We start from the raw sequence: 8,812 nt of genomic DNA, 5'->3' as shown, positions 1-8,812 counted from the left end.
TTTTTTTAGACACATAACACTATAAATTGATTTTCTGTAGAGCACTTCATGTGTTCCACAAGGATAGCTGCTTGGGGTTTATGAAAAACATGGTAATCTCAAAACTCAGAAAATTGCCTTTATTAATTTACCCTATAAAGTGTTTTGCTCTTGAGAAGTACTTATATAGGATACTGTGAATATAAATAAGGTATCTAGAAAATCACTTAGATGATTGGCAGGGAAGAAAGCAAACATTAGACATTTTTGTGAATGTTCTAGTGGATAAAATTGCTGCGCCTTCCATCTCCTGGAGAAGGAGTTTAAACTGTTGCTCTGCTACTGCTGTGGTGGCAAACTTGGGCTCTTGGCAAAGTGAGAAATCATTGTTACCAAGGCTTTAATATATAGTGGTAGTTTGGTTGTCAAACTCAGTTTGTTCCAAATTCATGTTCAAACACGTGAAAGTAGGTCATCTAGCAATTAGCTACTTCAGAGACCAGGGCATTTTGGGAAGTATTCACACTGGCATATGTATGTTTCACCATCCGGGCTCCACTGGGAGATGCAAGCATGTTCTTCTTCAACAAATACTACTTTACACATTGTTGCTCTTTTTCTTCCACTGAAATAAGGTGCTTCTTCCTCTTGATACTGTTTTCTTCCCTTTTCAGGCAACTAATTATACAGAAACACGAGAGACCACTAATTAATCGTAAAGCCCATATCCTTTCCTTCACTGATGTTCATTTATATGTTATTTTTCAGTTTTCATAGAACCCAGGTTTGGTTAAGTGGCTAAATGCTGGAACACAGTGTGAGGATAGAACAGATGCTTGCTACCCAGAAACCAACCCCTTAATTGCTCATGAACTATTTTTTCCGTGTGTTTTTCGATGCCACAGTGACACAGACAGCTTCATATTGAAGATCCCAAGTAACAAGATGAAAACAACCATGGTCATTGGTTGGAGGAGAGAACTACTTGGTCAGAAATCTTTATAGAAATATGTAAATAAAATACGTTTATAAGTAATAGATTTTTTAAAAACATGAATGAGAAATATATTGCTTTCAAATTGATGTTTCATATTTTAGATGTTATAATAGGGCAGCAAACCTAAATAATCCAGCTATTTCCCATGCATTCAGAAATGGGAATTGAGAGGAAGATAAAAGCACAGCAAAAGAATTATGAATGCACCACATAACTCACTTGTCATTGCAGGATATATTTCAGCCTGAACTTATTACTAATGAAGCAAAGAGTTGGGCAATATCTGTTTGAGAGACAAATTTTAACTTGTTCAAGACCGATCCTGCTGACTGGCCTCCTTGACAGGTTGTTTGAGTTTTCTAAAGCCTCTTAAAGGTGGTTAGGGCAAACTTTAGGAAACTTCCGTGTTTGAATCCAACTGCTAGTCCTGCAAAGAAAGGGGTATAAAAAATAGGGTCTTCCCCCTTTAACAACAAATACAAAGCTGGAAAAATAGAGCTACAGCTGTGATGATGCCCATCACAGTGTTGTTTTATTCTGACTCCTGACTCTGCCATGAAATGGCCTGGTGCTTTTCCGTTCATCCTGCTTTGAGTCTCCCATTCCAGTACGAGATTGCTTTCATGGATATCAAAGTGTGATGATGCCAGATCTCTAGGCCACATCCTAGAACAGTTGAGGCTTCAGAGACATGCACAACTGCTACAGATCTTGATTCCATGAGTGTTATGTTGAATTTTCCTACATTCCCTATATTTACTACATGCTTAGAGGCCTTCATCCTTGTGTACAGAACAGTTTATGAAGGTAGTTCAATGTAGGTAATCCACAGTATTTTATGATGAAGTACTCATTCCTTACCAGGCTACAATTACAAGTTTTTAAAAAGTGGTTAGATGTCCAAATCACACAGAGAGGACCAAATTTAAAACCTTGATTAACATCTTGACTGAACATTTAGTCATTAGCCAGCCTCAAGGTTTAGCAACAGCAGTGGATCTCAACATGCTGGCCTTGCAGGTCCAGTCTCTTCAAACTTTTAGTTGGTTGCTGTTCTCAGCTGATATTTGACTTAAATTCCAATATTCATAGGAATGTATAAGTTAACTCACATTTTCATTTTAAGTTGCTATACTTAGAAGTTGGCATTTACAATTGCACATCAATGGTCAGAAGACATTCACAGAACAAGTGACTATGGATAAATTATTTCAAGAAAGCAATACAGAGGGAAAAGCTGGCACAAGAGTCAGTGCCAGCAACTCAGATTCTCTAGGACATAGTGTTTGTGGTCTGGAAGTGTTTGAGGAGGAAGCAAAGTGAGTGGAGGGAACTAACAGAAGAAAATAGGCTTAAGTGATACCAAAGAAAAAGATAACACTATAGTGAAGAAGGATGAACCCCTAACCCCTACAGACTGTACACTACAGCAATGGGCAGGAGACAAAGTGAAACTAACAGTGCTTTTGCTCATGAAGAGCAGGAGAACTGCATCAGGACCTGAAAAAATCACTGGCAATTGGAACCAGCAAAGAAAATATAGGATACTTCTTCCAGATGGGCTTCCAGAGCAGCTGGTGAGTGACTTCAGTACAGTGCCTGCAACCACAATCTCAGAGTAAGAGCTTTCAGGGAAGCTTGTAAGGAAGGACTTAGGGTTTGAACCTGAGTCCCAAAGCAACCCTTTAGCTCCTGGCCATCCTGCACACTGTGAAATTCTCAGAGAATGAGGAAAAGACAACCATGGGAGATTGCCAGCAGTTGGAGAGCAGACTGGGGGAATCATGCCAAGGGACAGGGCAGATGAGCAGGCCCAGGTCTTGGAGTCAGAGACCAGGCGTAGCTTGGATCACACAGGGTTGGAAGCGCACACTGGTGCCCTGTTCTCACTGTAGGCAGATCTCTACATCTAGCACCATATCGGGGTGGACTGTCACCTTTGACTTCCACTATGAACAGAGAAATTTTGGAGAAGGCAAAAGCCTCTGGAAAATCAACAATATACTCCTGAATAGCTGATGGGTCACAGAAAAAGAAGACATTTGAAAATTTGTGGAAATGAATGATGGTGGTACAATCTGCTGAAACATCTGAGACACTATGAAAAGAATTCTAAGAGGAAAATTCATCACAATCAAAGTTCACATTAGTAAAACAACAAGCTCAACTAGACAACCTTATGAAAAATCTTAAGATTCTTGAGAAATAACAACATCCAGCCAAAAACTAAAATTAACAAGGAAATTTAATGACAGCAGGCAACAGTGACATTGAGACTAGAAAACAATTAAAAAAACAACTTAGTGAATTGAAGAGCTGGTTCTTTGCGAGGATAAATAAAATAGCCAGTCTCATCAAGAGACAAAGACTCACATTAATTCTATTTTTTAAAAAGGAAATAAAAGAAAAAAAGAGAGGCAAGAACAAAAATTTAAGATTACTTGAAAGCAAGCAGTAACATTCAATCATATGTCCAATGTTTCATAATTATATCTGTTAATCTGAACAATAGATATGATGATAAGAATAGATAATATATCAACCATTGTTAATCAGCTATTACTGTTTTGAAAATCTATAACATACATATTGTTGTATGTCACCCTGTTTCTGTCTTTGTTTCTGATCTTTGTTCTTGCTTTTGTTTTTACTCTTCAAAATAAAATAAAATAAAATTATAATAATAAAAATGCTGTGGAAATCCAGAAGACAATTTGTAACTATTTGTAAATATTTCCTCAAAAATAACAACTTTTGAAGAAATGGACAGATTCCTAAACATATATGAAATACAAAAACAAATCCAAGAAGACATAAATATACTTAACAATCCAATAACAAGTAATGAAATTGGCACAGTAATAAAGAATCTACCAACTAAAGGAAGACCTAGATGTGATGAATTCGTTGTTGAATTCATAAAATTTTAAGGGTATTATATTACCAATACTCTTTAAGCTTTTCCAAGAAATTGAAAGAGATGGAGTGCTCCCAAATTCATTAATGGAAGCCAATATAATCTTCATCTCAAAGATATTAATCTAGATGGTATACAGACCCAACCGGAAAAGAAAACTAGTTCACTTTCCTTAATGAACACAGTTGCAAAAATCCTCAACAAGATGTTAGCATATAGAATGCAGAACATTACCAAAAATATTCATGCATTATGATCAAGTAGCTTTCAACCCAGAGATGCAAGGATGGTTCAATATCTGTAAGTCAAAAAAATTATATGATTGTATCAATAAATGTAGAAAAGGCTTTGAAGGGCTGGCCAGATAGCTCAGCAGACTAATGCGCCTGCTTAGGCAGAGCACAGTGGCTGGGGTTCAATCCCTGGTGTGCCATGCCAGCCCAGCTCCTGGGGTGTGCTCAGATGGCAACAGACTGGGTATGGTGGCATGTGCCTGTAATCCCAGTGCTTGGGAGGCTGAAAACAGGAGAATCACTAGGAGTCCAATCTGTGTAGTGAGACCCTGTAGACTCTGTACTAAATCCACAAAATGAAAAAAAAGAAAAGGCTTTGACAAAATTCAATGCCACTTCATGATAAAAAGACTAAAGAAAATTGGTGTAAAAGGATCAGACCTGAATATGATAAAAGCCACTTATGACAAATCAATTGTCAGCATCATACTAAGTGGGGCAAAACTGAAGGCATTTCCCCTAAAATGAGGACTAAGAGAAGGATGTCCACTATTGCCTTTTCTGCTTAACATAGTACTGGAAACATTAGCCAGGGAGTTTAGGCAAGGGGAAGAAAGCAAAGAGAAATCAGTGAAAAGAAAAACTCAAATTATCATTATTTGTAGATGACATGATTCTGTATGTGACAAACTGTATGTGATACTTGCTCATGGATGGCAGTTCCAGTGACATGAGCCCAAAGCAAGGCTGAAGAGCCTGGGGAATGGGGTAGCAGGAGCAAGCCACCCACCAGGAAATACAGCAGCAGGGACATAGTCTGAGGAAAGGCGACAGGGCCAAGACCAGCTCTCAAGTGTGTGTCCCTGGCCTGCTGCCTTCCAAGAGGCTCTGACTCCTGTTCAGGGTCTCTCAGGAGCACGACCGCATTGTAACTCTGCAGCAATGAGCTCCTGGGGAAATTACAGCCTCAGGGTCTAGTCACTCCCTCAAAGCTCAGCAGCCTGAGGAGGAGCCATCAATTCAGTGAGTATTTCTGTGTGTGTGTGTGTGTGTGTGTGTGTGTGTGTGTATTTTTTGAGAGAGGAGTGTGCACTAGGTCCCAGGGATGATACAGAGATAAAGGGATGGGAGAGACAGAGAAAGACAAGTCAAGACCTACTAGGGACTAGGACTAGTAGAAAGGTACACAAATCATTTTGAATTAATAAAAAACAATTAAATCAATCATCCATTCTTGGGCTGGCCAAATAGGCTCAGCGGATTAAAGCATCTACAAGCAGGCGCAGGGGCTGGGGGTTCGAACCCCAGGCCTGCCATTCTGGCCCCACCTCCTGGGGCGTGCTGATGGCAATTGAGATTGGGTGTGGTGGCGCACACCTATAATCCCAGCACTTGGGGGGCTGTAAAAGGGAGAATCACTATGAGTCCGATCTAGTAGTGAGACCCTGAACACCCTGTAGACTGTTTCCTAAAATGTATATAGACATAAAAATCCTTCATTCTAGAGTTTCTTATAATAAACAGAGCATATCAGTCACCTACTACCAGAACAGAAGTTAATATGAAAGCAATTTTTACCTTAGTTCTTTTTATACTCAGTCCTTGTATAAAATGGTAAATGATCTGATGTATCTGAGACCATTAACAAGTCAGAATATACATTCAATTTAATATTAACGTAATATAGATGGTATAACCCAAATATTTTTGGAATGTTTTTGGTGTTTAAATTTTAAAAATCACAGTGTCATTTGAAGAGCATGCATCATTTTTTAAGTAAAAATAGGATGCTGTGCAGGGTTGATTTTGCATTTCCTTTTTCTTAGAGACAGAGTCTCACCATGTAACCCAAGTTTGCCTCAAACTCACAGAGTTCCTCTTGCCTCAGCCTCCCCAGTGCTGGACTCATGGGCATGTGTCACCAGGCCCAGCCAAGCTTTTGCACTTATTATGGTGATTACAAAGCATTTTCAGAAATGAATAAGATTTATGGGAAAAGGAGGCCACTGTTAGTTTATTTTTATCATCACTAATACTTGTAATTTATAAAAAGTCAGTGTGTCTAAATAAAGAAATAACATCGCAAATGAGTTTATCACTTGGTCCCTTATTATCCAGACATCTTAAAGATGAGAAGTGCTTTCTCCAGCTGTCCAGCCTATAGTCCGTTTCCTCCCAGCTTCTAATAAATGTCCACGTTTATCAGGACCTGCTTACCATACCCCTTCATTATCCCTTAAGTGGCCTTGCTCTTTTTCTCTTTGCTGCTAATTTTCTATTGGCCCCTCCACTTCCTCTCTTTGCCTTTCCCTGTATGGATTCATGCTCATGAAAGGTGATCTCTTCAACTGGTCTGTCTCCATATTTGTCTTTCTCTGTTTTTCTCTGTGTCTCTATCTCTATCTCTCTGTCTCTGTCTCTCTGACTATCTCTCTGTGTCTGTCTCTGTCTCTCTGTCTGTCTGTCTCTGTCTCTCTCTTTCTTTCTCTGTTTCTGTCTGTCTGTCTCTGTCTCTGTCTCTGTCTCTGTCTCTGTCTCTCTCTCTGTCTCTCTGTTTGTCTCTCTCTGTTTCTGTCTCTCTCTCTCTCTGTGTCTCTCTCCCTGTCTCTGTCTCTCTGTTTCTGTCTGTCTCTGTCTGTCTCTGTCTGTCTCTCTCTCTGTCTCTCTGTCTCTCTCTCTCTCCTTCTTTCTCCCCCACCCCATTTTGGTCTATCGTGGTTCTGGGAATCTAACTCAGAACCTTGCGCTTGCCAGGTCATCACTAAGCCACAGTGCTGTGCCCAGATTGAGCTCCCATTCCTGCCTACAGTGCCTCTTCCCCCTGGCTTTAGCTCTCTCTGGGCCTGGCAACACAGTTCCTTCTGCTTGTTATTTTAGGTCTAGAGTTGATATTTATTCCCTTAAACTATGATTTGGGTCTTTATCTGTCTTGTGCTATTCTAAAAGAATACCTGAGTGTGGGTAATTCCTGGGGAACAAAATTTTATTTCTCACACTTCTGGAAGATGGCAAGGCCAAGTTTAAAGTGCTGGCAAATTCTGTGTCTGTGTAGTGTCTGCTTGCAAGATGGACACTGTGTCCTCTGGAGAGGAGGACACTTCACATAGCAGAAGATGGCAGGATGAAAAGGAGTGAGCTCGCGGGAGCCACTACAGAGGGGCCTGTGGTCCCATCCGCATGGGAGAGCTGTTACAACGCTCCTCCTTCCCACCCTGAAGGTCACATCTCACAGAATCATTATATTGCAATGAAGCTTCGATCTGAGCTGGGGAGACAAAAGAATTCAAGCCAGAGCATTAGCATCCTATTCACTAAATTACTTTTGTTTATTTCCTTTTATGTGGGCTATTTTCCTGTTACAGAGACAACAATACCTCCTCTCCCTCAGCTCTGTGTACCATTTTCCAATGTATGTCTGTATGTTATTGTTGTCTAGAGCCAGTATTCCTGGCCTGGATGGGACTACGACCCTCTCCCTCTATCTTTTCATCTAAGTAACAGCCTCTGTTGTGCGTATTTTTATTTATTTGAAGAAAAAAATCCTCTGTAATACCTTAATACAAGCCTTGTTTTTTAGATATCTAATCTGATTTACTAATTCACGTCATTAACTGTGAATAAGTTGATGTGTGGTTTTTCTATGTAATCCTTATGATTTTAATTCAAAGAGGAGAGTAAATTTCAAGTCATTTTTATACTCATTGATATGGAAATATATTCACTTTCTTCTGCCCAAGTGCTTCCTTATGATATACAGATATTCAGTACTGGCTGAGGTAGGTAACAATTTTTAAAAACACAGCCAAAGCTTGATTTTGTAACCTTTGTGGTTTTCCATTTCTACCTGGATAAGATACATACTCATCAGCACAGCATGCAATATGCTTTAATCTTTAGACCCTAGTCTCAAGAGCCCATGAGTTTATGTTTATTATTATTATTATTTGAGTTTTGTACAGTCTTTGGTCTCTGTTTCTCTCTGATTCTTTTGAGCATTTCTTTATTTCATGAATTTCCACTTCCTTTTTGGGTCTAAAGTCAGAGACTGTCTTTCTTATGAAGGTGCTCTGATTCTGGTAGGAAAAAAAAGTATCTTCTATCAGTCCAAAATATTTAACTTAAATAATTATCATGAAATGTAGGATGTTCTATAGTTACAACTTTAGTAAGCTTGTACTTGGATAGAAACTTTCACTTTCACGTGGACAGACATTGCAAATAATTTCTATCATCTCCTCTATTACTTGAACTGTTAAAATTAAGTTTAACTAATACATGCTGTCAATAAATTGAAGAAACAAAAGTTAATTCATGAAAATAAATGGGAACTTCTGCATCTCTACTAGCTATCGTTTATTGATGTGTTTGACTTTACAATTAAAGCTGAGCAGGATACAAAAATAAAAAATAAAGTTGAGCAGGATGGAAAAATGTTGAAAAGAGTAAATAAATGAAAAGAAGGCAAGATAATAGCAAGTAAGGGAAGGAAAGAGGTAGAGCTTGTGCTTAAAGAGGAGACATTCCAAAATAAAATCTAAGAGTTGTGTGTGATGTTTGAGTTCTTAGGGATTATTGAGTTACTGAAGACCAAAATGAAACTGGACTTAATTGAAAAAATAAGTAATTTTTCCATAAGAAAAATAAAGGCTTTGTGGGACAGGACCAATTCAAGTGCCCTTGGACACT

This window comes from Octodon degus, unplaced genomic scaffold, assembly GCF_000260255.1.
Source record: "Octodon degus isolate 3935 unplaced genomic scaffold, OctDeg1.0 scaffold00047, whole genome shotgun sequence".
Taxonomy (NCBI): Eukaryota; Metazoa; Chordata; class Mammalia; order Rodentia; family Octodontidae; genus Octodon; species Octodon degus.
The sequence above is the reverse complement of the archived record's forward strand: the minus strand, read 5'-3'. Positions refer to the sequence as shown.